Here is an 8,186-nt window from a genome sequence, read left to right as displayed (position 1 = left end):
AGTAAGGGTTTTTGTCCTAGAAGAGCCATGCCTGGGAGCGTCCTTGCTCCGCCTTCACTTCCATGACTACTTTGTGCAAGGGTGTGATGGCTCGGTGCTGCTGCGAGATACACCGACCTTCAGGGGCCAGCAAGGTGACTCACCCAACATCAACTCCATCTGTGGCCTCAAAGTTATTGACACATAAAATCACAGCTTGAGGGGTTATGCCCAGGTATAAACACTCACTGCTCTCTATTTTTAATTTTTTATCTGTTGAAATGACTCCCACATTAGAGAGTTGAAAGGTGAATTTTGTGGTGCCAGTGGGAAAATATGGGTGTGGTGCCTCCAAGAGGGTGGTCCAATAGCAGGTGGACATGTGGCCACTATTTTAATTGATTTTCTTTTTTTCATTGATTTTCAGTATTTTTACATAAATTCAAGAATATTTTGGAAAATATTGTTGGGAAGGACTTTTTAGCAATTCTTCAAAAGTTAGTTGTGGTTAACATGAGTTTTTACCATCATTGTGTATTACGTTGAGGATTGCAGCAGATTCATCTCCAACCTCTTACTCTTCCCCACATCTTGAACCCATGGACTCATCTTCATTCGATTGAGAGAGGAGGGGACTCACCCATCAACACTAATTTTGTTCATCTTCATCTGATTGAGAGAGGAGGAACTCACCCATCAGCTGCAATCATTAAGCTTCAACCTTGTACTTTCCCTTCCTTCAAACCAAACAAACCATTAAGCTTCTACAATTGTATTTTCCAAGGATTGAACTCGTGCGATGCAGGAGTGATGCACGGAGAAACTTACCAAGCACATGTCCAATTATTAATTTTAGGACCATAGAGGACCATTACTAGTTCTGGGAATATTAGGTAGTTGTAACAATAATAAGCAGGACCATAGGACCATTACTAATTCTGGGAATACTATGTAGTTGTAGCATTAATAATTTTGATCGTTTTAGTAAGTTAGGTGTTTGTCTCAGTCTATGTATTATCATGGCTGAACAATACTCAAATGAAAAATTGGAGCTGATGGAAAGGGTTGTGGGAGACGAGGTGAAGGTGAAGGAGGGTGAGGTAACAATCGAACAGCTGTGGAGGGAATTGGACATGTGCTTGGAGATTATAATAGGTCTCCTCTCTTTATCCCTTCCTTTTATTTTATTTTTTGTAAAACTGATTCAATAATTCACTTTTCACAGGCTGCTGAAATGCCTCCTCCTCCTCCTCCTCCTCCTCCTGTCATTTGCGAGCATAAGCTGCCTGAAAATGATGAGATAAGAATCTGGTGCTCGAGGTGAGGAATAGTCCTTAAGCTAGATACATCTTTCCAGGTTTCGTAGGTAAATTCTAAACCTAGAAAAGTGTCTGTTATGTTCTATTTTTATTAGGGTACCAAGCAGTAGGTTAATTTTATAGTGACGGTTGCATTAGTTAGAGGCGGAACTAGGTGATGACAGGGAGGAGCCATGGCTCCCTCAAAATTTTTGAAAAATCTTATAAATCAATAATACGTAAATAATTTTGTATAAAGTGGATATATAGTAACAATGTTGTACAAATTAAATATTCTTGGCCGTGTCTTAGTGGTTATGCTGGTTTTGCATTCCCTTGGAGGTACCGAGTTCAACTCCTGCTCACCATGTTTTTGGAGTATTACTTTCATATTTTATAAATTTTTACAAACTGAAACTACTGTTACAATTTTTCTTAGATAATATAACTTTGCTCCATTTTTATTCAACTCCAGCTCACCACCTTTTTGGAGAATTACTTTCATCTCTTTTGAATTTTGACTAGCTGAAAATACCTACTATACTAACACAACACAATATATTCATGATCTTTGCGCTCGGATTTTCACCGAGTCGCCGTAGATCTGAAATCTGAGCTCAAAAATCCATTTTTACCCGGACTTTGTTTTTTGATTCAAAAAGTCTTGATCTTGCTTAGTGCCTTTGAGATTAGTTGTTGCTAAAGGCCTTATTTATCATTATTCAAAATCTGTTTCAAAAAATATCGACTTTGAGTTTTGGAGTAATTTCATTGGACCAAAATTGAAAGCCTATAGAGCAATTAACTTTTTACTCATACATTATTTCTAATACATAAAAGAAAATCATTATTTGAGAGACATGATCACATGAGTTGATGGGAATAGAAAGCAGTCAAATTAATGGTTTCTCTCCTATATGTATGGGACACTATTTTATATAAGCGCAGATGCCCAGCTAATGATATTTCACATGTGATGACAGAAAAAACACAAAGCATGTTGGGGGAATAATGTACAAATTGGACATGATCACATATCAAAGAATGTGATTATTTGTCAGGTACATATTATATCATGCCATAAAATAACTATGGATAAGAAAATGTGATTAATCTAGGCTCTGAGATAATATAATTTTCAATTAAATTGTGAATTAGGCAAATTGAACAAAGACACTTCAATGAGGCATTTCATTGAACAGCCTAAGGGGATGATAAAAACAAGTTGGTAGAAATGAAGAAATGCAACACCACATTTGAAGAAAAGAAACCAGACCTAGATAATAGTCTTAAAATTTCATGAACACAATCAACCACTCAGTATAGAAAAATTGAACATGTAAACTGTGTAAACAACTGAATTGAAGAAAAACGAACCAAAAGGGGAGAGCGTTTTGCAGAAAGAATTGGAGAAGAGGCAAACGACTTTTGCCATGCTGGTTGAAGAAGCTTCCACCACCGCACCATGTTGATCTAGGTCGAGGTTGCCACCGGCGAAGGGGGAGCGTTTTTTTTCCTTTTGAAATTGAAGGGAATAACGTGAAACAGGACTGAGGGTTTATTGTAATTGTTTTAAAAATAGAGGAGTACTAAGCTATTAACTAAATTAGCAGGGGTTGTTCTAGAATTAAATTAATTAATAAAATATATATTTCGAAAATAACAAATGAAAACTGATGTGGATAATAAAGTGACACATGTCACAATATAACTAGAACAACTAGACAATGAGTGATTTAACCCAAAACTCACCCCTATTATGAGAAGTTCAATTTGTTTATAGTTTTTTTTCGTAAGCAATTTGTTTATATTTCATGTTTGGAAGATTGCTATCAAATCATGTATAGGTGTTAACCAACTTCATTTCTTGGAAAAACTGTTTTTTTCTAAATCAAATTATTTGTAAAATATATATTACATGTATTATATATGTACAAAATATTCCTCTTTAGGATTTAACCTTTTAAAGTGTATATTCATTTTTAAAAATAAAAGACAGATAATAATTTATGATACACACACATTATTTTATTTCTATCATAAAAAATAACTTTTCAACCACATGATAGAAACTATCTAGAAATTAATCCTCAAATAATGTAATTTATCTTTTCAATGTACCAAAAAAAAATATCTACTAAATATTCATTTTTAATATTTAACCTTTCAAAGTGAGGAATTCATTTTAAAAATAAAAAACTGATAATCAATCATTTGTAACATTATTTTAATGCAACGGTTGTTTTGAATATTTCAATTACTAACTATATCTTTTTTTTAACATGGAGGGGCATGGCCCTAGAAGCGAAACAACGCTAAATAATAGGAGCGTGAAGGGCAGCTAAGGCTCATGGGCATCCTGATACAAAAGGTGACGACACTCCGTTAAAGGAAACTGTAACAACCAAACCCAAAAACATGTCCAGATTTTGCTAAATTATCCGCTAAATAAAGAGCTTCCCTAAGGACATGTTGGAAACAAACCTCAACTTGAGGTGAGATCGCATGTCGTATAGCTCCAACCATCTCCAAATATGGGTTGATCAAGGTATCAGAAGACGTAAGAACCGCAATAGCCTCAATGAAATCGCTCTCAATTACTACATTAGAGCAAGGCTTCTTCCCAACTACTTCCAATGCAATACAAATGTCCCAAAGCTCGGCCAATAGTCGATTTGAGCTACCCAACCTTCTTCAAAATCCCTGTAACCAGTGGCTTGAACTGTCCCGCAACACACCACCACACGCCACCTCACCGGTACCCTAAACTGAGCCATCAACATTATATTTTGCCCATCCAACCGCAGGAAACAACCATTTGAGACTGCTACAACTTTCGCGGACCTATACCGTCATCCTGATTCGTGATAGAAATATCATGGAGACTAGTATTGACCCACCAATGTATATGATCAATATCCCACTGTGCTTGGTTGAAGATCATGTCATTTCTCATGCGCCAGATGCACCATATGTTAATCGCAAACCGCTGGGTCCACGGATTCTTGTCACGCGAAGCTGGTCCCCCTCGCATATTCCAGAGAAGCCACTCATTCCAACGGGTAATAGTAAGGTCTACACATTCTGCACATACGAACAATCACGCAAGGCATGCATGGGCGTCTCTCTCATGGTACCACAAAGGGAACATAAATCATCCTATGCTAGATGATTATTAAACCGCTTCTCGTTCACCATCAGGCCACCATTGAGAACCTTCCAGATGAACAAACGCACACGAGGTGCTCCTTTCCACCGCCAAATCAACCGCCACATAAGATCTGAGGTCGCTGAAAAAGTGCCCTCTGTCAGTAAATCAAACGCTAAATTAATGGTAAACGAGCCTGATGATCGGGTTTGTGTCCTAGTTTTTAGGGTTTTTCCATGCTTCTTTTGAGTCTTTTTGTTGAGTCTCATGTAGTGTTTCATGCATTCTCATGCATTTTTACTTTTATTTGTGCATTTTCATTGGTTTAGTAATTTCATAGTTTTTTAGGGTTTTAGTTGCATTTTCTTTGAGTTTAGGAGTCTTAGGTAATTTCCACTTGTTTTGGAGCCTTTGTGCAAAATAACCTTTGAGTTTCTATATGTTTTCCTCTAGCTTTTTCATCAAGTTTCCGGTTGTAACAGCTGAAGATGGAAGGTCTAGAGGCTTGGAGACTTGAAGGAGGCATTAAAGTGGAGTTAAAATGAAGTTTAAAGGGTTTTTGAGCGAACAAGAGCGCTCAGGCGCTCCTGATTGTCAAAGTTTATGTTTGCTGGAAGTGAATTGGCGCATGAGCGTGCTCAATTGGCGCCAGAGCTCCCGACACAGCAAAAACTCGCCCATTTTGCCTATAAATAGGTGTTTAGTTGTTTTGTTTCAAATTCATTCCATTTTTACATAAGTTCAGAGGGAGATGAGCTTTTAGGAGAGTGTGAGAGGGCTTCCAAGCTTGTAATCCAGGTTCGTAGCCACCATGCTTGGCTAATCTCTTCTATTGCTTTGGTTTTCTTGTAATACTATTCATTTTTAAGTTATAATCTTAAGTTCTTTCCCACATGTTCTTCTTCTTTCCTTGAATCCCATTTTCTGAATTTCAATCTAAGCTTGTTTGCATGCTTGCTTTATGATTTTCTATAGTCAGAACGGAAGTTTGTTATAGATTAGGGAACCAATTTGGGATTACCCCTTCTATCTTGGCTACTAGGAATAAAGGAAGGGTTGAAGTTTGTTGGCCTGAACTTTGTAATCTTTATGCTTCAAAAAAATGTTTGTACACAAGGAATTGAGCTTATCATTTGATTTGAAAGAATTAGCTATGCGAGGCATCGATAGGTAGTTGCTTAGGCTATAACATCAAGGAGAGATTCATGAGAACATGTGCATAGAATGATGTGCTTGAATTGACTAGTTGAGCAAGAACCCAAAACATTTTCTTTTCTGAATTTTCTTTTTATTTTCATTTTTCCTTAATACTACTTCGACATATGTTTATCTCAATAAAAAAAACTTCAAACTCAAGGCTTAAGCTGAATTTATTCACTCACAATCCCTGTGGTTCGATATTTAAAACCGGGTGGATTCGTACACTTGCAGATTTACCAACAAGAGCCACTCATTGTCCTCCCCCAAACCGGAACGTCTGGAGCTGCAGATAGCCGAGCAACCACCTTCTCCAAGGACAAGCCAGAAGCTACTGATAAATCTCTCCGAAAAAAAAAAATCAGCCACCATGCTACTGATCAGCGCTTACGGAATAGGTTGAACAACCACCTCCTCCAAGGACGAGCAAGAAGCAAGCCATCGATATGTCCAAAAGTGCACTGACCTTCCATCCCCAATCTGCCAACGAATGCCACGAGAAAAAGCCTCCCAAGTGGTCCGAACCCCATTCCATATCGATGATTCAGAAGCACGACGAGCAACAACAATCATAATGTCTCCCCCACACCCGCACTTATGGCGCAACTGAGCTTCATGAAAAGTGTCTGATTGAATTCATGGACGCGCTTCAAGCTAATACCTCCCAACGACGTCGGAGAGCAGACTCGGTCCCAAGAAACATGGTTGTAACTTCTTTCTCCTGCATCCGCTACCCAAAGAAGACGCCTCTGATCTTTCTCCAACCGATTGCAAACATACTTTGGAAGGAGCATCGTCGCATGCAATAAGTAGGAAGATATGCCACCACCGACTGAGTCAAGGTAACCCGACCAACAAGGCTTAAAGATGCAACCTTCCAAGATGTAAGGCGTTGTTGGGAATTCGGAAGAAGGAAATCATATGTGTCCTTATTAAAGCGACGATGAATGAGAGGCACACCCAAGTACTTCCCCAAATCAAAAGAAAGGGAAATATGTGCTTCATCACTCAATCTTAAGGTCATGCTATGATGGATATTACATGAAACCAACATGCGAGACTTTTCCAAACGGACCTTTTGGTCAGAGGCACCACAGAACCGCTCCAAACAAGTTCTAATCACTCCAATCTGGTCCACGGAAGCTTCACCAAAAAGGAGCAGGTCGTCAGCAAAGAACAAGTAAGAAATTTGGGGGCCACCACAAGACAAAGCCACATGTTTCCAAGCTCCTGTGTCCACCTTTTTTATTATTTAATCATTACCTATTATAATAATTAATATGTTACAGTTTTGTTCTCTTTGCCCAAAATCAATTAGCTCTACGGTTTTTTTTTTGAGTTTTAGGGGGTTATTATATGGCTTTTAGGATTTTGCATCATATTTTTTTAGTTGGTTATGTCAGTTTGAGTGTGTACGTCTAATTTTTATTTCCTTATGTACATATGCATTATTATAGGAGTCTTAGAGATTTAGTATTACATGTTGTAAGAGTCATTTAGCTACCTTTAATTAAGCTTTATTCCATACATCTTTAACAAAAAAAAAAAGAGTATAATCAAGAGCCAAGAGCCAGTGAAAAATTATCCCACCACATGTTTGAACAAAAACTAATTGCTAGCAAGAGTGTGAGCAAAATTATTTTCTCGTCTCATTACATAATTTTTTTAACATTACATGGTGATAACATATTTAAAATAATGATGTATATTTTATTTACAATCCCGATTATCCAACTAAACTAACTCGATTCTAATCGGTTCAATTTGATTCGGATTTGCTGATTTTTTTTTTGAAAAAAAGCTAAACCAAACCAATTAGATTTAGTCTGTTCAAAATTTATTTTACTCTAAAATTCAAACCAACTCCACTCATGAACACCCTTAGATAGAAGAAATAGAGAGGGTGAGGGAAAAAATATAGATGACAGATAAATAAATAAATAAATAATCTTAGACAAATTTCCTCTTCGGGTGTTTTTGGTTTTCATCAAACAACAGCCTAAGTCAAGCCTGCAATGCAATGGTTATCTTAACGGGCTAGGATTTTGGACCAAACTAAGTGAAAGAAATTTACTATTTTCTTGACCCAATTTTATTTTGCCTATTTTATGACCTTCCATTTCCCAAGGTAATATCGTAATAGGCCTTATTTCAAGTTGTCTCTTCGATCAGTACAGCCCAAATATCTAAGACCGACACCAAATGGGTCTGTTTATTTAAATAAGTATGAACATTGACAAAAAAAAAAACATAAAAAATAGCATTAGCCAATTTGTTTTAAAAAGAATTCATATTGATATTGATATGATATTGGCAAGACGAGAGTTATGGTTACAAATTTATTTATTTTTTATTAATATTCTAAAATGAATTTAATAGGATTAATTCAACATTATATATTAAATTAGAGTTATTATTCCAAAGTTATGCTTATTGTTCTTCTATAAGCAATACTGAGGGCATGAACCTTCATCTTATTGTGTCAATAGATTTTCGGAATGGTCGAGCAGATTATGCGTTATTAAAGATGTTTATTGTTCTTATTCCTGAAGTGAATAAAAGTA

The sequence above is a fragment of the Lotus japonicus genome, chromosome 1, assembly GCF_012489685.1.
Source record: "Lotus japonicus ecotype B-129 chromosome 1, LjGifu_v1.2".
In the NCBI taxonomy this organism is placed as follows: Eukaryota; Viridiplantae; Streptophyta; class Magnoliopsida; order Fabales; family Fabaceae; genus Lotus; species Lotus japonicus.
Note: the sequence above shows the minus strand (reverse complement) of the source record.